Genomic DNA, 25,353 nt, shown 5'->3' on the forward strand with positions numbered 1-25,353 from the left:
CCGCTGAGCCCCTTCTTGTGCAAACTCCTCGAAATCCCACCAGGTGATCGCCCCGGCAGGAACCACGGGGCCGCGGGCTGCAGATACTCAACTTCCAGGAGGGCTGGGCAGCCCCTGCTGCCTGCTGGAGACGGGGAGGAGAACGGAGACATCCTCCGATCAGGCACCCACTGGAGCGGAGCCGGGTCGGGGAGCCATCGGCCGGGCTGCGATGTGCCCAGCTCGGGGCTGTGGGGCTGCAGCCCGTGGGACCGGCCCCACGGTGGTCTCCCCTCCCCGCTGGCCTGGAGGCAGCATGGCTCTCCCTCCCTGGCGCCGGGGGGTGGCCGGGGTGGCAGCCGGCAGTGGCGTTACACGGCAGGGCACGACCCCGCGTCCTGGGCAGACCCTTTCTGCAGCGGTACCAGACGCTTTCCGTGCAGTTCGAGTTTTCCCATCTCATTCGTTTTAGGGATTAATTAAAGTGTTTCTCCTCCCTCCTTCCCTCCTTCTCCCCCGTTATGTACAGCTGCACTTGGGTTTTAGGGTCGTGCTTGTTTACATCAGTTATATTTACATTGATGGGTGTTTGTTTTAGGAAAAACAGGAGAAATCCTGTAAAAACAGATGTTCTTTGTGTCCCGCAGCCGGCACCGCTGCCCCGTTGGGGTGGGGGCTCCCGGGGCGGGTGATGTGGGACAGCCCCTGCCCAGCCGCCCTTTTCCACGGCGGTGGGTACGGGGAGCTCTGGCGCGGGCGGCTTCCAGCGTCTGTCGGGAACTGGCTGCGAGGTGTCCTCCTGTGACGCAGGTGAGAGCAGCACCCCGTGGGTGGCAGGTGGCTTTGGGGGGTTTTGCCTCCCCCGTTCCGTGCCCGGGCAGTGGCAGGGGCGGGCGCTGAGCAGCCGCCGTGCATCTGATGGGGATAAACCCCCCATCCCGGCGTGGGGCGGCTGCGAGACCTGCCTCTGCCGGGGCGGCCGGTGGGTTCCCGCTCTTCCATTAGAGGGTTGGGTGGGGGAGAGCGTTTAAGAAGAAGAAAGAGAAAGGGGAGGGAGGAAGTATAATTATTTTTTCAAATGGCTCCCAGCCGCTGGATGCCTTTAAAGTTCCTTTTGTGTTCCGGCGGGTCAGGCTGGGCAGAGCCTGGCCCGGAGCGGCGCGGCGCCGGCCGCCTTTGTCGGCATGTCTGCGGTCTCGGTTATTAGCCGGGATATGGAGACCCAGAACCTCAGATCTTCTGTGCGGCTGGTGGGAGAAATAAGCAGAGCCGCCTTATCACGCTCATTTAACTGGTTAATACATCTTCAGAGCAAATAATGCAGTCTGTGGGTGAATTGCTTAACCAACCTCATTACTATTGTGCATTTAGCAGCTTGGAGGAAGATAATACCTTTCAGGTTTGACCCAATTTTAGTTTTTGTTGTCATAACCATGGAAAATCGACCTTCAGAGACCCTCAGCAGTGAGCCTGAATAGGAAGTGATTTACAGTAAAAGTGCTGTGCAGAATACTTAATGCACTTGTGCAGAAAAACAGGCTGCAACCGTCGTCCTGGCGTCCCCTGTCCCCCGCCGCAGGTGCTGCCCGCGCTGGCCCTGCCCGGGTGCGGGCACGCGCTGCCCGTGCGCGGTGCGTGCGGTACGGCCGCTGTGCCTCGCCTGCGCGGGGCCGTGCTGCCCTGCACCCCGCAGGCGCTGCGGGCGCTCCGCGGCCGAGCCGGAGCGGGGCTGGCGTGGGCACCCCCTTCCCTGGCTGCGGACGAGCCGCTGGCTGTCACCGCTGCAGCGGTGCCGTTCGCCGTGGCGGTGCGGGATGTCGGGGGCTGTCACGGCTGCCCGTGCCGGAGGGGCAGGGTGCGTCTGCACAGCAGTTGTGGGGCTCAGTGGGAGCCGTGCCCCAGCCCCCGGTGTGCCCCAGCTCTGCCCCAGCCCCGCTCCTGCCGCAGGCAGTGGGTGGTGACGCGTCCCGGCCGCTCGTGGTGACTGCGCTGCTCTGAGCATCGGGGGACGAGTGAAAAGGCAGAGGGTGATGTTCCTGACTGCAACACTGAAAGCAGAATTGCGGGAGGACTGTAGAGCTGAGAAGCCCAGGGGGAATCGTGCCCCACAGGCTGCCTTCCCAGCTGGTGGGGGGGCCCGGGGGCAGCTGACAGATCCCCTCTGTCCCCCACCCCACGGCTCCTGCCGCACTTCCCGGGACTGTTTTCTCCATCCGTTTGTTCAAGATGGTTTCTCCTTCCGTTCGTTCCCTGTCTTTCACTTCTTTCCCGGCTCTTTTATCTAATAGCAACGCACTGTCAGTGCAGCGGGCCCTTCGCTACGGCTGTGATAACTCCCAGTTCTCTGGAGCCGGGCTAGAAAAATGCAAATGCTGCGAGCGGGGACGCATCCTGCTCCCCGAGCGCCTCGATTTGCCTCCCCGCTTCGCTCCTTAATGAGCGCTTTCCTTCCGGCTCGTACAGCCCCGTGCCTGCTCGCAGCCTGTCCAGGGCTTCCCCAGTGCTGCAGTGCGCCCCGTGATCGGCGTGCGCCCTGTGATCAGCGTGTGCCCCGTGAGTGGCGTGTGCCCTGTGAGCGACGTGCGCCCCGCATGCACCTCTTAGCGCCTGCGCTCGCAGCCTGGCCACTTGAGCGTGCCCGAGCCCCGCTGCGGAACGCTGATGGATGGCCTGGCCTTGGCCACGCTTTCCTCTCTTGTGGGTGCTCCACCACCAGCCTGGTGCTTTCCTGCAAGTGCCCTTCGTCCGCCCGGTTTGCGCCATGGGAGGCGGTGACAGCCTCGCCGCCGCCGCGCCAGCAGCTCCCCCGGGTGAGATGTCACCCGCGCCTGGCGGAGGTGGTTCCCATCCATTTGGTTTTGTCTGTGGCAGGCAGAGACTTTCCCAGCTCCGGCAGCGGGGGTGCGTGGGACCTTCCTCTCGCTCAGACGGGGAGGAGGGTGGCAGGGAGGTGACAAGCCTTCCTCCCCTTTCCCCGAGGCAGCTGCGAGCGCAGCTCTGCCACCCAAGCCTGGCTCTGTGCTGCTGCTGCTGCTGCTGCTGCTGCTGCTGCTGCGCGTGGGTGGTCCCCGCGGTGCGGGATGCAGCTGACAGCGGAGCGCGGGGCCGGGGGCGCGCCGGGAGCGGGTGATGCCTGGGGGGTGCTGCCTCCCCCCAGCACGGTCCCAGGACCCGGCGGGGGGGTTCTGCCTGCTCTCCCGGGGGTTTGGGGGCAGGAGTGGGTCCTGCCGGGCAGGGCTGCGGGCGGTGGGGCCGGTGGTGCTGCGGGGACGCTGCAGCGGGGATGTGCTCTTCTCCCTCCCATCCCCGGGGCTGTGCTGGAGCTGGGGCACGAAGCGGGCGGCTAATATTAGATTGCTTTAATTCTGCTGTTTTGCAGCTAAAGGAGAAGCTGCTCCCTCAGCGCAAGAGTTGAAACTCTTTAGCCTTCCTCTGTGTCACCTCTATGGCCATGGATACCTCCAGGTGTGACGTAAGTGAGACTTGGGGAAAAAACATCTTCTGTTCAGCATCAAAATCCTATTACCCGAACGCTGTGTTCTGCTGCACAGATATCAGCCTCGGCACAGATAAGTGGGAAATAGCTCCCGATCTGGGCTGGAGCAGGAGCTGTATCTCGGGCTGCACAGGCTCGCAGTGCTGCTTCACTGCCTTTTCTGCCGAAACAAAATTCCCCTCTCCCCCTCCTCTGCCACTGAGGGACAAACCACTGCGGGTATTCGCCTTCACACCCCCCCGGCCGTTCCCTCCAGCGCCGCCCCGACGAGGGGGGTTTCTCCATCACCCCATTGCCAGGGTGAAGTCCGACAGACCGCGCTGGGCCGGGACCGAGCATCCTCCTGGGAGCGTGGGGGCAGCGGCAGGGGCTCATGTCCCGAAAAATGAGCAGTCACAGCCCTGGTCCTGCACCCCCCCCGCAGCAGCAGCCCTCGGGCTGGCCTTGGGATTGCGGCTGCTGCGGGCAACTGCCCTTATCTTCCCGCCAACCCCCTGGGGTGCCGCTGCCTTTGATAAAACCTCTCAGCCTTCCGGGGCTTGGCTTGTAGATCTAATCGAAATGGTTTATTGCGTAGTAAAAGCCCGGTGGCTCCTGGGGGAAATGCTCCGTTGGGGATCGCTGGACTGCTCTCCCTGCGGGGGGGAACGCTGCGGGAGGGGGCTCTGCCGGTGGGGAACGCGCCGTCCCCCTGCACACGTGTGGTTTTGCCGTTAAAAAGAGAAGGTGCTGAAAAAAATCTTACTGTGTTCGTCTTGTTTTAGGGATGCCGTTGAGTTTTCCCGGCGGTTGTCGTATCCTGCACTCACTGTATGTGCATGGGGTTTTTTCGGTTTTGGGTAAACCCCCCGCAATGTGAGCGTGGAAGCCGCAGCTAATTGAGTTCGTGTTGGAAACAAGGGGAGGAAACCCAGGGGTGCTGCCGCCGGTGCTGGGCTGGGGTTCGGGGGAGAGGGCTCTGGGTCGCTGACGTCCCGGGGGAGGCGATTCGAGAGGGAAGCTGGGCTCAGGCAGGAGCTGATGTTTCAGCAATTTCTGGGTGAAGTTCTTTGCCCTGTTTGGTGCAGGAACTCGGGGGAGATGATCCTCCTGTTCTTCCCAGCCCTCGTGCCCGGCTCCTTTTAGGCTTTAACACGGCTCGTGCCTCGAGCGCCCAGTTTGGGCCGGTTGCCCCGGTGGTACCGGGGATGCCTTGCCCAGGGGACGGGGTGCCCGGGGCTGGCTCGGCGGTGTGTGCCGGGGGAGCCGGCCGGCGGGGTGGGGGCTGCGTTGGGGGCGAGCGGAGGGGAGATGTGTGCGGGATGCCGGCGTGGCTGAATCGCCACTGAACACCGGGCCCCGCTGCGGTTCCTGGTGACACACGAACAAGCCAAGGGGGAGAGAAGAGGGGCTGCGGTGGCAGCTGCCGTCGGGAGAGGACGGCATGGGGGCTCCTGCGCTGGGGGGGGTCAGGGGAGGGGGCTGTGACAGACCAACGTTGCAGGGGAGCGGGGCGGAGGGGCTGGGGAGCGTGAAGTTGTGCTGAGCTGTGCTGTAGCTCCGTGTGCTCCGCGTGCTCATCAGGAGCAGAGCCTAATGAGCAAGGCTAATGAGGCAGAAGGGGAATTCCAGCAAGTTTGGGGAGGCTGGGAGTTTCTGTGCTGTTCACGGCTTCTCTGGGGGTTTTCTGTGCTCTCTCCCCAAAAGCGGTGATGGGTCCCTGTCGTGGGATGGTGCCCGCTCCCGGCAGCGGGCTTGGCGTGCTGGGGTGTTGCGGCAGAGCCCGATGGCTATATCCAGAGCTGGGCGACTGCAGGCACCGGTCCCGGCGTGTCTGTGCCCTCCAGCCTGCTCCTGGGGCCAGGGGACACGTGCCACCAGAGGTGTCCGTCCCTGCTCGGCGGCCAGGGATGCTGGAGTCTGAAGAGTGGGAGATGGGTGTCACCGGCGGGGCTGTGGGCTGCACGCCTGTGGGCTTTCTGTGCCAACGGAGACATCCGCAGGAGCGAGCCCGCCTGGCTGCCCTGGCCACCTCATCCCCCGGGAGGCTGGGGAGCTGCAGGGCAGTTCTGTGCTCTGCTTGGCACCCCTCTGCCCATCTTCCTCCGCCTCCTCCCCTGGCCAGCACCCGAGAGCCTCTGGGCTGCCCGTCAGCTGCTTCCTGGCCCTCCCGCCCCTTCCCCAGGGCTGCCGCGCTCCTGCGCCGCTGGAGCATCCCTACCCGGGCACCCGTGGCTTCGTGTCTTGGGGTCCTCCTGGGATGGATGCTGGGGGCTGCTGGTGGCTTCGCACGGCCCCAGCCAGCAGCCTGCCCTGGGGGCTGCCGCAGACCCTTTCACTTCCCTCTTGGTTTGGGCTGCTGTGAAGGCGGGGGGTGATCCTGAGCCACACCACTGCGGGCATTTTTTTTTTTTTCTTTCCTCTTCTCCTTGCTTTTTAATGAGCCAACCTTGGGGGACCTTGAGAGACGCTCCTGCAGCTTCGCTGTGACTTATCTCCCGGCCTCTGCCCCCTATTCCGCCGAGGGGATAAATCTCGGCTCCCAGCGCGGAGCCAGCGCCGAGCCCGTCCCGCCGCGTGGTGCAGGTGCCATAACTCACAGCAGGCGGGGGGGGCTGCCTGGCGGAGGTCGCGGGGTGGACATCGCTGCTCGGCGCCGTGATGGATGGGCTGCCTGGGGGGGAGCAGGGAAAACCGTCCCATTACAATGGGGGACAAACTGTTAAATTACTCCCCGTTCAACCTGGGCTGGGCAAAGCCAAAGCAGAGCTGCTGAGAGTGACGTGGGACTGCAGGCTGCCTCCGAGGAGCCTTTAGCGGGGGTACGAGGGGGTCGGCAGGGTATTTTTTCCCTTTAGAAGAAGCCTTGGCCTTCCCTTGTCTCCATCCCATGTGCTCTGCTGAGCCAGGGCTTGTGCCTCCCGGGGAGGCAGGACCAGCCTCAGCATCCTCCATCAGTGTGGAGACCAGGATGTGGTTCCCGCTGGGGACCCCCGAGCCGGGGACCCGCCGTGCACCCTGGCAGCCAAGCCCCGTCCCCCAGGGCCGGACACGTTTCCCCCTCTCCAGGGGCTTTGCCGGTCGGCAGGGTCCTGCTGCCGGGCTGCCCGTGTGCCTGTGGGGCAGCCGGGCCACGCTCCAAAGCTGCTCTCCAGCCGTGAGATCATTCTGCTGTTAAAAGAGTGGGACAAGCGCCGTGCGAGTCCCTGGAAGCCGTGGCGCTCAGAGGCGCCGAGCTCTGCCGTGTCCTCCTCCGTTATTAGCAGCGAAGCCTACACAGGGACGGGACTGGAGCCTCTCCCTCTCTCTTCCAGGCTGAGAAGCTGCTGCTGTGAGACCCCGACGGCTCTTCCCGACGACGCCGAGGGCCGAACGCGAGCGTGAGCTCCCACCTGCGACCGCAGCACGAGGTACCTGCTCCTGGCCTCCAGGTACGTCGCTCCCACCGAGCAGCCCAGGTAAGGGGGGACATGGAGACGGATTTTGGTTGAGGATGAAGCTGCTGCTTCCCACGGGCCGTGCCTGGGGCAGCAGCCCACGATTCAGCCCATCGTGTGCTTTGCACGAGCCCCGGGATCCGATCCCGCGCCCACCCGCGCCGGCACAAGTGCCCGAGGTCCAGGCTGTCGTGAGATGTCCCGGCGAAGGGGAGCGTCGCGGGGAGAAGCCACGGCCGCTCGTCCTCGTGGGAAAGGGGAGGGGGATGTGTCTGGTGCTGCCCTGGGGGCTGGGGTCCCTGCTGCTCCGCAGGGATGGGTCCCACTCGCTGCAGAAGTGCGGGGGTCCTGGGTGCGCAGGACCTTGGGGGTCCCCTGCATGGACAGGGAGCGCGCGAGCGCGGTGCACGCACAGCCCTGCGTGTCACGGCCTGGCCAGACCCACCAACACCCAGCTCCCGGCACAGACTGTGCCGCAAAAACCCTCCGCGGCTGCTTGTGGGGTTTCCATTTGGTTGGTTTGAACCCGTCCCCGTCAGTTCACGTTACAGGGATTAAAATCCTGCCTTGTGCTGACACCAGCCTGCTCTGGGAGCTGCCACCAGAGTAGCGAGTGGTTAAAATTTAAACCTAGCAAAGGCAGCGTGACTTTCTCCTCCAGACGAGCCGTCGTCCCCGGTTCCTCCCAGCGTTGCAAGTACCCGAGGGTACAGGCGGCTTTTGGAGGGGCTGCGGCAGCGCTGTCACAGCCACGCTATTGACGCGGTGGCTGGGGATGGGCACTGCTCGAGGACCGGCCCCGTGGCACGGTCTGCCATTGCGGGCACCTCCTGGCACATCCCCCCCGCCGGCTGCTGCTCCTGGGGACCCCCAGAGCCAGGACCGTTCTTTCCCCGGCTGCTGTGAGCCGAGGGGAGCTCGGGGGCGGGAGCGGGTGCCGGCGGAGCCGTTCATCGCTTGGCCCAGTGCAGGGGTCCCAGTGCCGGTCACTGTGCATCCCCACCTCGCCGTGCTGCTCGCCGCGCGCCAGCTTCTCTGCTCGGCCCCAGCCCCGAGCGCGTGCTCGGAAATCATGGAACAGGGAGCGGGAGTTTGAGAATCCTCGTCCCCCGGCTGGGGCAGAGGTCGTCCCAAGCGGGGGATTAGAGAAGCCTGGGCTCTGTGCAGATGGATTTCCCCGGCTGCATTAATCAGTTTGAAGGCAGCAGAGGCAGCTGAGCTCTGTGTATCACCTTGAAGCTTTTTTTTGTCTTTTAGAAAACTTTGGGTGGATGTTATTGCTCATGAAAGCGAGGGGCTGATCATGCTGGGAAGGAGCAGGCGTAGTGTGGGCTGGCACTATTATGCAAGCTTCCCACATGCCGCTCTGCCAGTGCGCTGCGTTCCAGAACAACAGCCCGCGCCCGCGTGCCAGCCCCGAGCCCACCCCCAGGTCTGCTGGAGCACCGCGGTCCCGCTCTGCCCACGTTGCCCTCGCCGCGGGCCCAGCCTGCGCTGCCCGTGCTGCCCGTGCCGCCTGCGCTGCCCGCACCGCGCTCCTGCAGAGAGCCGTGAGCCCAGTGGGCGCCCGGGCCGGTGGGGCGGGGGGTGCGTGCGCTCCTGTCTGGCCTCTGCCGGAGGGGGAAGCATGGGGCTGTGCCCCACAGCACCGCGATGCTCCGAAGCTGGTACGTTACGTGTGCCCTGCCCAGAGCAGGAGCGCCGGGAGTTCCTCCTGGGACCTTGAGCCTTGGGGCTGGGGCTGTGCTGCTTTTCATGGGGGTTTGGAGTCGAGTTGTTGCCCACCAGGGCCGCAAATCGTGCCCCGTCGTGGGGAGGAGGTGTCCGTCCCGGGGGAACATGCCGTGTCTGGCCGCGCTGGTGCCGCCATTGCTGCTGGAACTGGCTCTGGGCACCGGGGCAGAAGTGGGCTCGCTCGTGCTCAGGCCACTGAGCCTCTTCCCCAGCCAGGTTTTCTCCCCGCTGCTTTCTCTGCCCTTAAAGCTCCCTCCCCGAGAGACGTCTCCCTCGCCGGGGCAGTGTGTGAAGGCTTTGGGTTGCCGGCCATGAGCCTCAAACGTGGGCGCCGGTGCCGTGCACAAGGCTCGCTGGGACGGTGGGGAGCTGCCTGGAGCGTGGGTGAACGTGCCAGTGCGGAGCCCCTGCGACGACTCTCCCCGTCATCCCCCAGCCCGCCGGAGTCCCCCCGGGAGGAGAGCGCTCCTTAAAGGAAGGCTTGAAGATGAGCAATGGAGAAACATCTGACAGGGGAGCCCTCGAGGCGCTTTTGTTCCAGCGAGTGGGAGTGCGAGATCCGCTCAGACATGAAAGGCTGCACAGCTCCGTCCCCAAAGTCACGGCGAGGAGGAGGACGGGGGGTACGCGGCTGCACGGGGAGGTCATCCCAGGAATGCCTGGCACCGGGATCCCCGCTCCCTCCCTCCCTTCCGAGCAAGTAAATTAGGTCACACTTGAAAGTCAGTTTCTTGGCTGTGGATTTAATTTAGCTTTTCCAGGCTAGTTATCATATAATAAATTCCAGGAGATTTATAGAAAACATGCCCAGGGAGGCTTAGCCAGTGTGTAACAAGATTTGTGCCTATTTCCCGCTGCTGAGCGGCTCCAGCGACGCAGTGCTGCCGGCAGAGGTGCAGGCAGGGCTGGCAACCCCACGGGAGATGCTGGAAGGGTCGGCCCCCGGCACCGGGCGGCCCCGACAGTGGGGGGCTGTCACCCCGCAGCTCTCCAGGGCGCAGGAGTGTCCCAAACGCAGACATCCTCTGCCCCAGTGCGCCCCGGCAGCTGCGGACGCTGCCGTAAATCACCCCAGAGCAGGCGCGTTCCCCGCGGCTGTTCGTCACTTGTCCTCTCGCATCTGCTCGACGTGAGCAGTGTCAAGTGGCTTGTCCCGGCGGTGGCCGGTTCAGGAGCCGCGGGTGGGCGATGCCGGTGGCAGCAGCGGTGTGAGGACTCGGCGGCCCTGTGCTCGGTGCCCCGGAGGGAGCGATGGGGGGTCTGGGGCCAGCGGGTGCCTTTCTGTTCGATGGGGACAAGGTGTGCGGGGCATCCCTGCCGGGGAGACCTTGTGTCCTCTCTTCCCTTGCTCCCGGGGCGCGGGTGGCCGTGAGACAGAGCTAAAATCTGCAGCTCTCTGCTCTCCCCGCTGCTGGAGACGGATTTCCCACCGCTCTGGGAGAGGCCGAGAAGGGAAAAGCGCTTGGGTTTGCAGTGATTTATGACACTCGCGGCACACCGGCAGCCGAGGGGCTGGGAGAGCGCCGGCTCGGCGCAGAGGGCACTGCCAGCCGCGCTCCCCGCTCCGGCTCTCGCTGCTAACGCTGCCCAATTAGTGTCTTATTAGTCACTCCGCGTGTTAAAGCATTAAGAACAATTAAGGGTGAGAAGAGTTTCCAGATGTAGCGGCAAGCGCTGGAGCTGGGAGCTGGCAGCTCCGCTGGCTGCTCCCATATGGAAGGGATCTCACGCACAGCGGGGCTCGCTGAGGGACCACAAGGACCAGCCAGCAGGCGCTGGGGCCAGTGGGGGGGTCCTGGGGCCACCGAGGCGTGGGCAGCTGGTGGGCGACCCTGCTGCGGTGCAGCCCCGGGGGTGATGCTCGCCTCTGCCACCAGCGCCGCAGCCGGGGGCCTCGAAAAGGTGGGGTAGAGCCACGGGGGCTTGGGGGTGAAGGTGGGAAACAGCCGCGGGGATGCTCGCTGCCGGGGAGGGGGTACGGCCGGGTGCTGCTCCTGCCGCTCAGCGGAGGTGGCTGCGCTGCCCCGAGCTCGGGCACCCACCTCTGAGCACCGCCTGAGCGCCTTGGACACGCTCCCCGTTATCGAGTTTGCAAATGAACTCCAGTCAAATATTTATTTATTGGCTGGGCCGGGTGTGAGTCAGCGTCCCTCCGCTCAGCGCCCGGCCGTCGCTGCCAGCCCCGCGCTGCGCCGAGCCTTTCCTGGCGAGAAAACGGGGCTGGGGAAGCGCCTGGCTGCGAGCAGCTACGAAAGTGCATCTGGGACACAGCGTGCGGGGGACAACCGCCTCGATAAAGATAGCACCCGTGTTGTGACACTTTGAAGCGCAGGAGAAGTAGCACAAGCAGAGACGAATGTGACTTCAGAGCCCGAGCGCCAGTGACTTCAGCTCCCCATAAATAGTCCCCGGGCGGTGCTGGGGGGGCGGGGGCGGGCCTGGAGCAGGCAGTTCCTGGGGGCTGTCATGGCGTTCCCGTGGCTGGTCCCCCCCATGCAAGGTATGTCGCACCCCCACCATTGCACCCACCGTTGAACCCCAACCATTCCACCCACCCTTGCACCCACCGTTGAGCCCCACCATTGGACTGGGAAGGCCACCAGCCAGGTCCCGGGTGGTTGGCGGTGGCCGCTGGCTGGCACCAGCTGAGCAGCAGTGGCCAGGCACCGTTCCCGTGCCGTTTGCTGTCCGTGCTCCTCCTCACTCTCCCGCTGCCTGGGCTGTGACCCGCAGCCGCTCCGTGGCTTGGGAGAATGTGTTTGATCCTGGCAGCCCGGCGGGTTTCCCGGCCTGGAGCGGGTGGATTTAGAGCTGTGGCCTCCCCAGCACCGAACCCTCGCCCTGTGCTTTGGGAGGTTTTCCCATCAGCTCCCGGAGGCTCTGGGTGCCCTGGTGGTGCGGAGGCTCCCTGCTCCCGGGGCGGGAGGCTGCCCCAGCCTGGCTGCTGCTTGCCCGGGGCCGGCTCGATGGTGCGAGGGATGGGGGTCTCCCTTGGGGGGGTGCTGTGGTCCCCCTCGCTGCAGCTGGGGCTGAGCGAGCTGCTGGCGTGCAGCTGGGGCGGCGGAGGGGAGGACGGTGGCCTTGGGCGCGTTGGAGTAATTTCTTTCCTGCTCCCTCCAGGGTGAGGAGCGGTTCTTGGACAGATGGTGTTTTTGAGTGACCTTGTAGCTCTGAGCGATTCCCTCGGCTGCTGAGTAATGGTGGGAGCTGCGGGAAGCCAGCAGCGGTGCTGCAACCTGCTCGCGCCGGTGGGAGTTTGTCAGGGAGCCAGGGCCGAGGAGGGACGCGGGGTGAACCAGGGGATGGAGCCAAAGCCCGACAACCATGACGTAATGACTGCAAGGAAGTTAAATGTGCACCGCGATCCCCCGCTCCCCTCGGCCGTGGGAAGAGCGCAGCGTGTCTGCCCAGGCGCTGCCGACGCGCCCTGACAGCTCCTCCATCCCGTGCCCCCGGCTCCTTCGCCTCGGCAGTGGGATCGCTCCTCCTCGCTCCTCTGGCTCCTCTTTGAGAGGAGCCTGAGCGTTCTGCAGGAGCCGAGGCAGCGGTGCCTGCAGCCAGGGAAGCCCCCACGCCGCTGCCGTGGTGGGTGCCACGGGACGGTGCCGCTGCCTGCGCTGAGCCCCCCAGGAGGGGGTGTGTGGCGGCAGCCCGGGAGGGCTGAGCCCTCTGGGCAGTGCTGGGTGCTGGTGGTGGTGTTGAAGGGCAGGGACGGCGGGTGCTGCGCACCCCCAGCGCTGGGGAGGGTCTGCCCCGGCAAAGTGAGACTCCCCCTGTTCTGCTCTGCCAGCCCCGCCGATGAGGGGGGCCGTGGGGTGGGATGTAGCCCCTCAAGAAGTGGGGCTTTCTGTTCCCTGGGAGCGTGGCGCGGGGTTCACCGTCCCCCACCGCCTCCAGCGCAGCGCGGGGCCGGGTCTGGCGTTGCCGCTCGGGCGCAGCCCCAGGGACAGCGGGGCGGCCCTGGGGCTGGGGCCAGTCAGCGCTGCCTGCCCCGGTGCCCCCGCGGGCGGGCGGGCGGGCTCCACCCCGACCCCCAAAACAGGCAGGGACGGTGGCCGAAGGTCTGCGACCACTGCGTGGGCACCGCCAGAAGCCAACGAGGGCTGAGAGCGCAGCAGGTAGAAAGGCTTTTGCAATAGGAAGTTTGTCTCCCAGCTACGATGTAGGACTGCAAGCCCCAGAGAAACGACCGCAGCGGGGGTAAAACGGCACTTTGAGGGTCGTCTCTGCCATGGAAGAGTTGTCGCTGCTGGCTGTGCCTCGGCACGCCCCTGTGACACCCTTGCAGCTGCCTCCCAGCTCCGTGAGGGCTGCAGCACCGAGAGGTGTCCTAAATTGAGGAAGGAACAAGGAGATCTTGGCACCAGCCCGGAGCATCATTTGCATTCAGGCGCAGCTCGGCGCTGCGAGGGCGGCGGGGGCCCCGGCAGCGCCTGGGGTGAGGAGCGGGGCCGGCACCACGGCTCCGGCTCTCAGAGCATCCCTGGGGACCGCTGCGGAGGGAGCTGTGCCTCGGGGATCGCCGTGCTCCAGGTTTCTTGTTTTTGTGCTTCTCTGTCTCAACTTTTTGTCCGAGTTTGCCATCCGAGATTTGTGCCTCTGCTGCTTCAAACCGGGAACTGCTGTCTGGCTTCAGCCGCCAGTGCCCCGGTGGCTCCCCTCGCCCCCGAGGGAAGATGCTCCAAGCGCCATCGTGGAGCCCACGGGGCTGCCGGGGGTTTGGGTGAGGGGGGGCTGGGCTGGGGGACCCTTGGGGCTGAGAGGGGCCATCAGGAGAGGCTGCCCATGGTGATACTGGTGCGGGCTTCTCCCGACCTTTCCCTGCAACTCCTGTGACGTAGTGTGATAAACCGCGGTGGGGCTGTGTCTGTTCCCGTGCTCTCCAGGGATGGAGAGCGTCTCATGTTCCCATAGGATGGGCCACAAGGACCAGCCAGGGCCGGGCATTTCCCAGCTGGATTCAAGTGGTCCGTTGTGGTGTCCCGTGGGACGAGACGCTGCCGGCCCTGCCCGGGGGCTGTGGGGAGCGGGCAGCTCCTGCCAGGCGGCCTCTGCGAGCCGGGATGTGTCAATGCATCAGAGCCGAGGGGGGCGAGGTGGGGGCAAAGTGCTCCTGCTGCGTGTCCGGGTGAGCTGGGAGCGGCGCTCAGCGGAGAGGGACGCAGAGGGGACGGGGACTGTCCTCTCCGGGGTGTCCCACGCCAGCGGCGGCACTGCCGGGCGGGAGACAGAGGCGGCTGCGGCGGGAGGGCTCTGCCCCGAGGATGCTCCCCTGCGGGAGCGGGTCCCAGCCCCGAGTGCTGGGGGTGGAGGGGGGGGCAGGGGGCGGGTACCGCGGGGCGCTCAGCTGTGGTGCATCGCCCGCAGCCGCCGGTGCCAGGCGGGCCTGCAGCGTCTGAGCAGCTCCAGTTACTTAACATGCAGCAAGTGTTGTACTCGGAGAAATTTAGACGTAATTTTTTTGTGCTTGCATGTAAATGTGGGTAGGTGCTGTCCTGATTGATGGCAATTAGCATTTTCTAACGGTAACAGATGTTCAGATTGCCAGGAGGCTGGTACCTAACGCCCACACTGCCATCTGTTCCACTGGGCACTGCCTGGGGAAGCGATACCAGCGCCGCAGACCTGCGAGTCCTTGGTGGGGTGTATTTAACAGTATTGTGCAAGAGGGTTTTTATTATTATTTTTTTTTTTTCTGGGGGAAAATAATAATAATAATAAAGACGTTTTCAGGTTTATAAATAGTACGCTCCGTTTATTATGGGATGGAGACTTTCCATCTGATTAGCAGCCTGGATTTCTGCAGGGAGTTAGGGAAGCAATCGGGACAGCGCGGGGAGCCGGGGTGCCCGGCCGCGGTTCGCCGGGGCCGCGGTTTTCCAGGGCTCCGGCGCGGTGGTGGTGGCGGTGGCTGGGGGTGAACCCCCCGCTCTCTGCCTGCCCCCCGCAGCGGACGGTCGCTGCTCTGCCGGCACACGGAGGAGCTGGTCGGCTGCGGGCCATCGCTCGTCGGCTCTGGTGGTGGAACTGGTGAAATGTCCCAGTACCAGTTAAAAGGAGTTTAAAGGCACGTTTTAGGAAGAGGTCCAGACCCCTGCTCCTGGTCCCCACTCTGCGGACGGTGCCTGTCCCTCCCCATGCACAGAAACCTCCCGATTTCCTTCCTGCCTCCCTTTATTTGCAGCCTTTTCCACCCATTTATACTCGTGCCAACATTGTCCTTCGGCTTAAACAGCTCCTCTCCCTCCCCAGTGCCCGCTCCCGCGTATCTCTAGAGAAGAAGCTGTGCAGTACGAGCTCCTCCATCCTTCTGTCTTTGTTTTCTTTCTGTCGGCTGCCCGGAGCGTCTCCCCATCCCTGGCAGCCCCTGCCCTGCTCCGTCCCAGCCCCTGGAAGGGATGCGGGCGCCGCGGAGCATCGCGCAGCGGCGGGGCTGCTGCCCGCGCTCTCCTGGAAACCTCCGCCAGGCAGCCTAGAAACACACTTGCTTTTTTCACAGATGCAGGAGATGGTGACTCAGAGTCAGCTTGTAACTGAGTAATGTACCTCGATGTTTCTCTGGGTGTTTTTCCAGGTTAGAGCAGAAATTCTCCCGTAGTCCTTATGTTCAGCGTTTTGAACTTTGTGCTGTTCGGTGGCTCCAGGCTCGAGGGCCGCCACCCCCCCCTCCCCACCCCGGGCTGAAGCCGCTGCTCCCTGCGCGGCCAATGCCCTCCCTGGCCCTCGCCAGCCCGTCCCCGCGGGGTGCTGCTGGCCAAGCCGCCGCGTCCCCCTGCTCTGAAGGAAGACACCAACTTACTCTGGCATGAGCTGCCCTTGGTAAGGCAACGTTACCTCTTACCTCTTTGTCGTGCGTTTCCGCCTTGTTTTTCATTGACCTTCTGTTCTGCATGCTGGGGGGGCCTCAGGGATCCGGGGACCGGGGGGGGGTCTGTCCTTGGCCCGGCTCCGTTCTTGGCTTCGTGCTGCTCTTTCCCAGCGCTGTGGCCGGTTGCAGCTCGACACGTGCCCAGGCTGCGAGTCGGGGCAGTTCTGGTGGGTTTCCGGGATGGAGATTTCCTCCTTCCTCTGAGTTGAACTCGTCGGATGTTTTCTTTTTTGCTCCTGCTTTGGAGTCTGTAGTTTCAATTTCTGTTCCTCCCTTCTGTGGAGCAGCCTGCAGACGCCGCCGGGTGAATCCTCAGCCCTCCTGAAAGCCAGAGCTAATTGTTCAGTCAGTTTTCAGGCAACACCTAGGTTGGTTTTATCTCTACTCATCCATGCTGTGTAGCAGCCTCACTTTTCTCTGCGTTATCTTTTTATTTACATAACTAATGAACCTTGTACTGTTTTGCCACAGCATCTCATTCAGCCCCCCCCGGCCATCCTGGCTCTGCCCGTGCTGCCGGGCACACCGGCTTTTCTGTGCCGCTGCCCCCCCGCCCCGTCCCTCGCAGATTCCCTTCACCCCGCTCAGGTCCTGCCGGTGGGTTATTCACCCATTTCCTTCTGGCTCTGCTCTCTGGGAGCTTCCTTCCTCCTGCTGAGGACTTTATTTGCTCCTCTGGCTTTAAATAAAGCTCTGCTGGCTTCACAGCTGAAGGCTGGGGCCTCTCAGGTCCTCTTGTCTTTACTCCTGGAGCCCCAACGTACAGGGATATTTTTGTTTGCTGTTGTGTTGTTTAGACGGACTCAACCCCTGGCCGTCTGAGCCAAGGCTGTGTTCTGCAGCCCTTCTCAGTGCCGGGTCCGTGCCGGGCCCCGTGCGGCAGCAGGAGGGTCTGTGGCAGCCCCGGGGATGTCCGGCTGCCGGGGTGGGGGGGGGGTGCAGTCGATGCCCGTTATCGTAGGCTGTGAACTGCCGTAAAGGCGTGGAAAGATTCCTGCTGGAAGTCGTGCTGCCCGTCGGTGGCGGCGGGGGGAAGCTAAAAGGCAAATGGATGCAAAATGCTGAGAACCTCAGGGTCGTGGTTTGTGAGAGGTGGCCGTGTCACGGCTGGTTCCTCTCAGGAGGAGGACCGAGTCCCGGCCAGGCGAGGCCGGTCTGGAAAACTGGCGATTCCCCAGAATCCCTGCAATGGTCCGGGAGAGGCTCCCTGTGCCGTGCTCGGGCATCCCGCCGGCACACGCAGGGATGCTGGTGCCAGATGCTGGGAGCCGGACCACGCCAGGGAGGTCCCCAAGTAAATGAGGGAGTTTGTTATTTTCTAGAGCACAGGTCAGCTTGAAAAGGCACCCGGGGGGGGGAAAAAACAGAAATCTGAACTTTTTTCCCTTAAATTGTCGCCAATGAGAGGCGATCCCCAGGCGGTCGGGCAGGCGGGTGCGTGGCTCCCCGGGGTGCGCCAGTGCGGCGCGGGGACATCCAGGAGACGAGGGGAGGCTCTGGGGAACCGCACGTGCTCCCCCCACGGCAGGGCTCAGGGTGCCAGGCGCTGCGGCCAGGCGGGTGCTGGTCACCGGTGCAGGTGGGGGACAGCCCCCCCTGCCCTGGCACTCGCCCAGTCCCTGCTCACGAGTGGGTGACGTTCCCCACTGGTTCCTTTGGATTTTGTCCTTCTTGGGAGAGGTCCCCCGTCCGTAGCCTGTCCCAGCTATTTCTGCTACCCCGCCGACCGTCCCGCTCTGTCTCTCTGCTGCGATCCCGTAATTCGGGTGATGCTCCCTGGAGGGGGGGTGGCTGCTGCCCCCGGCTGCGGGAGGGAGCGGGGTACCCTCGGCAGCGCTGGGCTGTGCCCTGGCCGCGCCGGGTTTGAGCGGCTGCTCCGTCCCCTGGTGCCGGCCGGGTCCCACCTGCCGAGGTGGAGCGGCAGCGGGTGATGCTCTCGCCTTGGTCTCTGGAGCCAGGAGGGATCTGCCGCTGTCACCAGGAGCCGTCCCCGGGAGCTGCAAGTGCTAAAGTCGCGCGCGGGGTCCATCGCCGGACCCCAGCGGCTGACCCGCAGCATCCCCGCGGTGCCACCACGGAGAGGAGCCCCGGTCCTGCCCTCGCCTGTGGCCACCGTGTCCCCTGGCCGCCCCGTGCGGGGCTGGGGCCGTGCAGCACTTTGACTAGCACAAAGTTGTTTCCATGACACATGATTAGCTCTTCCCTGGGCATCATTAACATTTCTCTAAAAAGAGCCTGGCGTTCCGCCAGCTGCTTTGTAAGCTGCTTCGGAGCGGAGGGAATCAGCTCCTCTCCTTGGCAAACTGGGCCAGGGGATGGAAGTTTTCCGAGGCAGCTCGGCTCAGGGCAGGACCCTGCTCACCTGCGGAGCAAGCGTTCCCCAGGCCCTGCCGTGGATTTCCCAGCGCGCGGCCATTACCCGGCCGTGCCACTGCTGCCGGCAGCAAAAGGGGTAGTGATTAAATGACAAAAGGTGAATTATATAGAAAGTGCTTTTCCTCCTCTCCGGGGAGCTCCCCCGCTTTCTCTGAGATTCGATTCTGAGGCATTTCTGTATTTTTCTTTTTCCCTAACCCCCCCTCCCTCCCCTCCCAGTTTTCCTTTTAAAAACATGAGTCGATTGTAGTGTGCATAAAGGGGGAGCCGGGGCTGGATGCTGCGAGCGCCGGGGCTGTGCCGAAATAAACTCGGCTGCTCGGGCGCCGGGGGGGGGCTTCGTTGGGCGCGGGGCAGGACATGAGTCGGAGCCTCCCGTTCGGCATCGGGTTTTCCCTCTGCCGTGCCGGGCTGGGAAGGGCCGGCCGCTGGAGCTGAGCCCCTCAGCCTTGCCGAGCCCCGGACCCCCGGGCAGCCTCTGGGGGGCCGGTGCTGGTGGGGGCATGGCCAGGAGCCAGGGCAGGGCTGTGCCCGCTGCGGCCGGCGTGGCGAGGAGGGGCACCACGGGGGCTCAGGGTCCTCCCGTGGCATCTCCCCGCTCTGCCGACGCGACGGGCAGCAGCCCCTGTCCCCCCCCCGGCACTGCTGGGGCTGCGGGGAAAACTCGCCATTTCCCGGCAGCCCGTCCCCCATCCAGCCTCCGTTCCCCCATCTCCCTCTCCGCTTTCCTTCCCCACGCAGCCCACCATGTCCCCGGACACCAGGCCGGCGTTTTCCCTGGCTGGCAGCCGGGACGTGCCACCATCCGGGCTGGGATGAGCCTCCGCTTTACCCTGTGCGCTCCTCCATCAACACCGATGGGTGGCTGCTGCTCTCTCCTCTTGGCTGTTTTCCCACGTCCGTATCCAGCGCCGCTGGCAGCGGGAGCGGAGCGAGCCGCACCCGGGGAAAGGTGACCCCTGTTCCTGATTACTTTTTAAATTCTGTTGGAGCTGGACCCCGGCCCAGCCGTTTCCCCCTCGGGGGCAGAGCCCTGTGCTGGTGGCGGGGGCTGAGGGCAGTCCAATAAATTGCGTGATGGATTGACTCGGGGCCAGGCTGGAAGCGTTTGTCAGCTGCCGTCGTGCGCTGCTTCTCCGGCTGCGGCATTCCGGGGGGGGCCAGGGCCGGCGAGCGGGCGAGGGGCAGCACCGGGGTGGGTGCGCACCCAGCACCCTGCGGTTCCCGCGGCCGCATCCAGCAGCCGGGAAAACTGGGGAGCTCCGGTGTAAGTGCAGAGCAGCGGGACTGGGTTTGCTTCCATCGCCCGTGATCTCACCGGGTTTGGGAGCTGGCAATGTCCGCGAGCCCCGGCTGCCACACGGCGCTGCCGGCGTTTGGGAATGGCCCCGGGAAGGCTGGAGCCGGCAGGGGGAAGCTCGGCAGGCAGCTTTGGGGCAAGACGAAGCTTCACCTGGTGCGAGCGGGTTCACGTGGTCAGGGCTGGTCCAAAGTGCCCGGGAGATGCGGGCTGGGGACGGGGTGAGGGGCTGCGAGCGTGGGCAGGCTGCTCCCCTGCTTTTTTTTTTTGTTTTGTTGGAAAACAAGTCTGCTCGGCTGTCTTTGTCGTTCTTCCCCTCACTTGCTTTTCAAATTCATCTGGGAAAACTTACCCGAGTGTTTCGCAAAGGTGTCACCAGCCCGACAGCTTGTGCTGCTCTAATAAAATGGCTCCGTAGCAGAGGGTTTGATCTATTTTTAAAGCAATCTCAGCGCTGTCTCCTCCCGCCCTCCCACCAGCAGGCTAAACTAAGCCCGAAGGCTCCTGGGAGCGCGGCAGCGGCGCAGGGTGGCTGCGAGCCCGAAGCCTCGGCTACCCGGGCCGTGCCGGCGGCAGGAGCCATGGCCAGGGTGGCCAGCCCCAACTCCGGCTCTCCGTGGCCGGGAGATGCTCCGGAGCGGCAGGAGCAGGGAGCAGGAGAGGGCTCCCTTCGTTGCTTTGTCAGAGAGTGGAGCTCTCTGGGTGATTTTTATTCCTTCAAGCGGTGAATGTGCTGTATAAATTAACATACGGAAACTTAGCTCCGCTTGGAAGTTTGGTATTTTCTCCTCGTTTGATGCCCTGTTATTAAAACTCAATTTTCTACGAATAACGTCCTTTAAATAGAATTCGTCTTCCAGCGATGACTCATATCAAAGCAGCAGCTCCTCGCAGGAGCAGGCAGGCACGAGGGCAGGTCTGGCACTCGCAGCCTTGGGAATCCCCGCGTTGGCTCCCGGCGCTTCCCTGCGCGCGGGGGAAGCTGCCCCGGTCCTGCCCATCCCCGTCCTCCGCCTGCTCCGGCTCTCCTCGACACCAAGGACTCGGAACCCGGGGGTCGTATCCCTTCTCCCCAGCGTGGCCTGGGCTGTCCCCGGAGGCATTCCCACGCTGGGCACTGCGGCGGCCGTGATGCTCTGCCGTCTGTCAGCCGTGGGGCTGCCGGTGCTGGGCCAGCAGCCCTGGTGCCCGGTCCCTGGCAGAGCATGGGGCATAGCTGGACGGGGACCCCGCGGCTCTGCCTGCCCCGTAATACAGTTTATTATTGCGCCTCAGACCTCGTGGGGGCTCCCTGCGCATTTCCCGAGCCCCAGGAGGTGGCTGGCGGGTGCTGGAGGTAATTGGGAAGGTTGGGGGTGTCAGGAGCGAGCGTCGGGGGTGCTCGGGGGCACAGCTCCGCGCCCCGGCAGCGCCTGGGAGCGGGAGGTCGGCGCTTCGCCAGCCGGCACCGAGCCCTTCGGCAGAGCGGCGGGGGGGCAGTGAGAGGCGGCAGGGGCAGAAATAAGTGCGGGGATTGTGTCGGGGTGGGGGGGGAGGAAGCACATTTTCGGTGCTTGCTGGGGGGGGGCAGGCTGGGCCAGCGGCAGGGAGGCAGGAGGGACGGGGCTGGGGCTGAAGGGCTCCTCTCCAAAGCTCGTTCACCCCCAGCACAGCACATCGGCATGCGGTGATCCCCCCCCCACACCCTCGGCGAGGAAGAGGAGGGCACAAGCAAATCTTCCAACCCCGGCGGGGTCAGGCTCTGAGTGGTCCTGAGCGCCTGCAAAAATGAGTTTTCTCCCACCTCCTGCCCCCCTCCCCGGGAAGCCGCTCGCTGCGGTTCAAAGTTTCCCACCAGGATTATTATTCTTTCTGGTCTGGCATCTGTTACGGTGACAGCAGCCGGGGAAAGGGGAAGGTATTGGAACAAATTTCTCATAAAAAGTAGCTAAGTTGATGAAACCATTACGGTGCCTGCATCCTGCACTCAATCATCGTGACACGCCGGGGCAGCGCTGCCCGCGCGGCCGTACGCCAAGCTCTGCTGCAGGAGAGTGGGGCCAGCCCTGCCCTCCCGTCCCCGTCCCGTCCCCGTCCCGTCCCCGCTGCCCGGATTTCCCCACTTTTCCCCTTTTCACCTCGCTGGCGTAACTGCCGGTGTTGATGCGATGGCCCCGCCGGCAGGGTTCGGTCACCCTGGCGGAGCAGGGCACCCGTCCCTGGCAAAGTGACAGGGTGGAGTGGTGCCTGCTCCGGGTCCTGCAGGGTCACTGCGAATCCCTGCAGCCACCTCTCGGGGACGGGCGAGGAAAACCAGGCAGCCAGGCAGCCCCCTGTGGGGCGATCCCACGGGAGCAGGGTCTGTGCCGAGCCCCCCGCCCCGGGGCAGAGCCGTGGTGGGGAGAGACCTGGGGCTGGGGGTAGGTGGGGAGACGGGGGAAGAGAAAACGGGGCCGAGTGCTGGGTTTCCAGAGTGTTACCTGCTTTTATTAAAAATCAATGATGCACTTGAGCGGTTCCACTTTGTCTCCCTGACAGCGAGGCCTCTGCCTCAGCTGGGACGTGGATCCGGCACCGCTCACGGCTCTTGTTATCACCCTCTTCTCTCCGCTGCTCGCCCCCCACCCCGTGAGCCAGCCAGCTCATCCCAGCCCCAGCAGCACCGAGATTTACAGCCGGCCCCGGCCGATTGCTCGTCTCACCCTCTCCTGGTTTTATGCCTGTGATCCATCGCGCCCCACTGCTCTGCGCAGCCACCGGGGCACGTCCTCAGGCAAACGCCTGCCTTGGCGTCCCCCGGTCCTGTAGAGGGAAACGTGCGTGATGGTGTCAAAATAACAGGGCAGGGGCTCCTTCCCCCCACCGCCGCGATGGCCTGACCCGTCCCCAGTGCCAGGGGGGGTGAGGGTGGCAGCGACCCCGCTGCCCGCAGGGGCTCTCTGCTCCCTCGGCCGTCCGTCCTAGCAAGCGTTATTTATTTAATCAGCTTTTTGTGTTTCTGGAGGAGCCGGGCGGGCACACACGAGCCGCTGCGTTACAGATGTGTGGGCAGGCAGCTGCCCGCTGAGCGCTGGAGCTCGCGAAACCCGCGGGCGGCGGTGCCCGGTGCGGGGCTGGCACCGTGGAGGCTGTGGGGTCCCCGGGGACTGGGGCAGCCGGGGGGGTCGCACCGCACCATGAGGCTGCCGGCGGCTGGGTGCTCCCTCCTTAGAAGCGGAGGGGCCGTGGCCGCTCCAGGCACCCTCGGCTGTGCCGCGTGCCCTGCGGTCCACGCTGCATCCCTCCTCTGCGCCCCTCCCCGGGACCCCCGTAATTAAACACGGCGTCCAGGGAGCTGCCCCAGCGGGGCGGGGGGGAGGCCGTTCACCACCGAGGTTATGGGTACCACCAGCCGGGACGTATCTTCTGTGCACAGCGTCGGTCCTTCACGTGGCACCTGCTATGCAAAATGCGGTGAGAATCGGTTTGCCGGCCCTGGCCCAGCTCTCGGTGCTCTGTCCGTGCCCAGCTGGGCTCCCCCGGGGCGGGCTCCCCCGGGGCTTTAAATTCTGCAAGTGCCTTTTCCCGCAGAGGTGCTGCTCCAGGGACCATGAGGAGCCGAGAGGACTCCAGAAATGGCAAAAGCTTATCTCGAGACCAGGTCTCAGAAATTTTTTTCTAATCCCTTTTCCACCCCCACAGCCTGACGCTAGGCTCAGAGTGGTCACCCATGTTAAGTGCTCGCTCCCAGGCTGGGTATCGAGCTGGTGGAGGAGGCACTGGGATGTGAAAGGAAAACCCTTTTTCCTGGAGGCATCGAGCTATTCCTTGCTCTGACCTAGATGTCAGTTTAATGCTCCGGCAAGTCCCAAGACTTGCATATGAAGTTGCCCAGGGGAAGATGATATTTCAGGAACACAGAAGCTTCTCAGCAGTGGTAAAGTGCACGAGCTTTCCCTGGCAGGAGCCTTGCAGAGCCTCCGTCTGCTCGCCACCGCCATGCCAGCCGTGGAGCGGTGCCCCCCTCTCCTCGGGGGTGCCCGGGCAGCCTGAACGTTGGCCGTGCTCCGGCACAGGATGGCAGCGCCGGGCAGAGCCCGCGCTGCTGCCGGGGCTGGGGGCTGGAGCGGGACCGCGAGCGGCTCCTGGTGCCCCGTGCTCCGTCGGCGCTGCCAGCCTTCGTGCCCTCGCGCCCAGAGCAGGAGTATTCCCGGCTTCTCATGCGCGTCCCCAGCAGAGGTTGCGGGCAGGCTGTGAAGAGGGACGCGGCAGGAGCTGGGGTGCACGCTTGCCGTGCTGGGTCAATCCCACACGCTCGGCCGTCGCTGCGGCCATCGGGTCCCATCTCCCACGCGGGGTCCGGCAGCCGGCGCTGAACACGGCAGCACCGCTGGCCTTCACCTCTCCGCTCCTCTCTTCCCGTCTATGTTAAACTAATGATTTTAATGAAGTGTGCTGTCTTCCCCCCGGCACCCCCAGGCCAAGCCCTGCCTGCACACGGGCTCTGAAGTGTCTGAGCAAGCGCCCGAGCACCGAGGGGGTCTGGCAGGTTGGGGAGCAGTGGGCAGACACTGAATCTGCCCCCCCGAGCCCCGCTTTTGGAGCTCTCCCAGGGCCTCGGGGTCACAGAGCTGCTGCCCGGTCTGTCGTCAGGCACCAGAAGAAGAGCTTGGGCTGGGACCATACGAGGTTTGGAGGGGCTGAGCTGGTTCCCCGCAGGCTCATGGGGGTGCAGAGGGGCCCTCGCTTCCCTCAGCATCCTCATAGCAGGGTGGCCCCGCGCCCCGTCCTCCTGCGTGCTGCTCGTGCCGGGAGGGGAGCGACGCCGCTCCTCGTCCCTCCCGTCATCCGGGTGATACCGCAATAAATCACTGCGAACGGCCCGTGGCCCCCGCGCGTCACTGCGGCGGCTCCGGTGTTTGCCGGGGGGTTGGTGGGGGGGTTGTCTGTGCAGCTGCGCCGGGGTGCGCGGGGGGGCTGGCGGGAGCTGGCTGTGCCCGGCGTTGGGCCGCGGGGCTGCACGAGGCCAGTTCGCACGGCTTCGCTTTGACAGATCGATTTGAAAAATGTGGCGATTTCATTCTGGTTTTGTTATTTATCTTTATTCCGCTGCGGTGGCTGCAGGTGGGGAGAGAGGAGCAGGGATGCCACGTGGCACAGCCCGCTGGCAGCCATGCCGGCCGCTGGGGATTGTCCCCAGCCAAGTCCCTGCATGGGGACGGGCTCGGGACCCTTCGGCTCCCGGGGTCATCCCCCCGCCAGCTTCGGCGGGGGGGGCTCAGGGCCAGGGGAGAGCCCCCAGCAGCTGCTGACATGGGGCTTCCCTCATTTTCTGCAGGAGACTTTCTCCATCGCACGCACCTGTGGGCTGTTGGGGCAACGAGGGCTCGGGGCGGGGAGTCGCCGCTGCCCTATAAGAGCCCCCCAAGGAGGGGTGGGAGGTGTTGCCTGTGGGGGGGCTGCTCTGGAGCTTTGCTCCCAGCCTGCGAGTACAGCAGTGTGGAGAGGAGCTGGAAAAGGTTAGTGGGGTCATGGCGGGGGGGGGGTGTGTCCTGCTTGTTTTAGTTTCTCAATGGCTTTTTTTCTTTTGCTGCTTTGTGCCTCAGTTTACCTGGCTGCTGAGCAGAGGGTAGATTTAACGTCCTTCTGCAGACCGTGTGGTGCGGTTGGTGTTTGCTGTTGGGTGTCCTGGCAAGGTGGGAGCCTGTCCCAAGCCTGTCCCCTGCCCCGGGACTCATCCCAGCTCCTTCTGCATCGGCTGTTGTGCTAATTGGGCACCAAAGGGTCTTCTCTGCTCTCGTCAGTGTGGTTGTGCCCTCTCCTTCCTTCCTTGCTCCCTGGTGCCCGCTCTGTGCCCGCTGGGCTCGGGCGCGTTCCCCAGGGGTCTGCCGGGGGCTTGTCCCGCCGGGTCCCCCCTCCTGCCCGGCGCTGACGGAGCCTGTGGCAGGCGCCGCCCGGCACAACCCGTGCGGCCAAAAAACTTGATGCTTTCTTTCATCTTTTGTTCCCCCGCACCTGTGAGTTCCCCCCGCGGATGATTTAGAGCCGAAAGCCTGTGCTCTGGCACGGGGAGAGGGTTCCTGAGATAAAATAATCTCTGCCAGCAGCTGAAGTGACAGAAGCCCCATTAACAGCAGCATATGCCTGAAAACACACACATACTGCGCGGGAGGAAGATGTGGGGCGGGGGGAGCGCGCGAGCAGCAGCCCACAGGAAGGGGGGCAT

General features: G+C 64.5%; 1 protein-coding gene across 24 annotated transcripts in view; it reads left to right on the forward strand.

Annotated features, from left to right (window-relative positions):
- RBFOX3 (RNA binding fox-1 homolog 3) overlaps positions 1-25,353 on the forward strand; it is a 183,145-nt gene that overhangs the window by 80,426 nt on the left and 77,366 nt on the right. For 11 of the 24 annotated variants that reach the window (XM_063351764.1, XM_063351771.1, XM_063351780.1 and 8 more), the window contains exon 2: positions 6,769-6,912. The gene's annotated coding sequence lies outside the window, so the exon portion shown is untranslated. Of the gene's footprint in view, positions 1-3,244; positions 3,452-6,768; positions 6,913-15,143; positions 15,445-25,353 lie in introns of those variants that run through there. The other 13 variants (XM_063351769.1, XM_063351785.1, XM_063351782.1 and 10 more) reach the window with 6 other exon arrangements.

This window comes from Chroicocephalus ridibundus, chromosome 14, assembly GCF_963924245.1.
Source record: "Chroicocephalus ridibundus chromosome 14, bChrRid1.1, whole genome shotgun sequence".
Classification (NCBI taxonomy): Eukaryota; Metazoa; Chordata; class Aves; order Charadriiformes; family Laridae; genus Chroicocephalus; species Chroicocephalus ridibundus.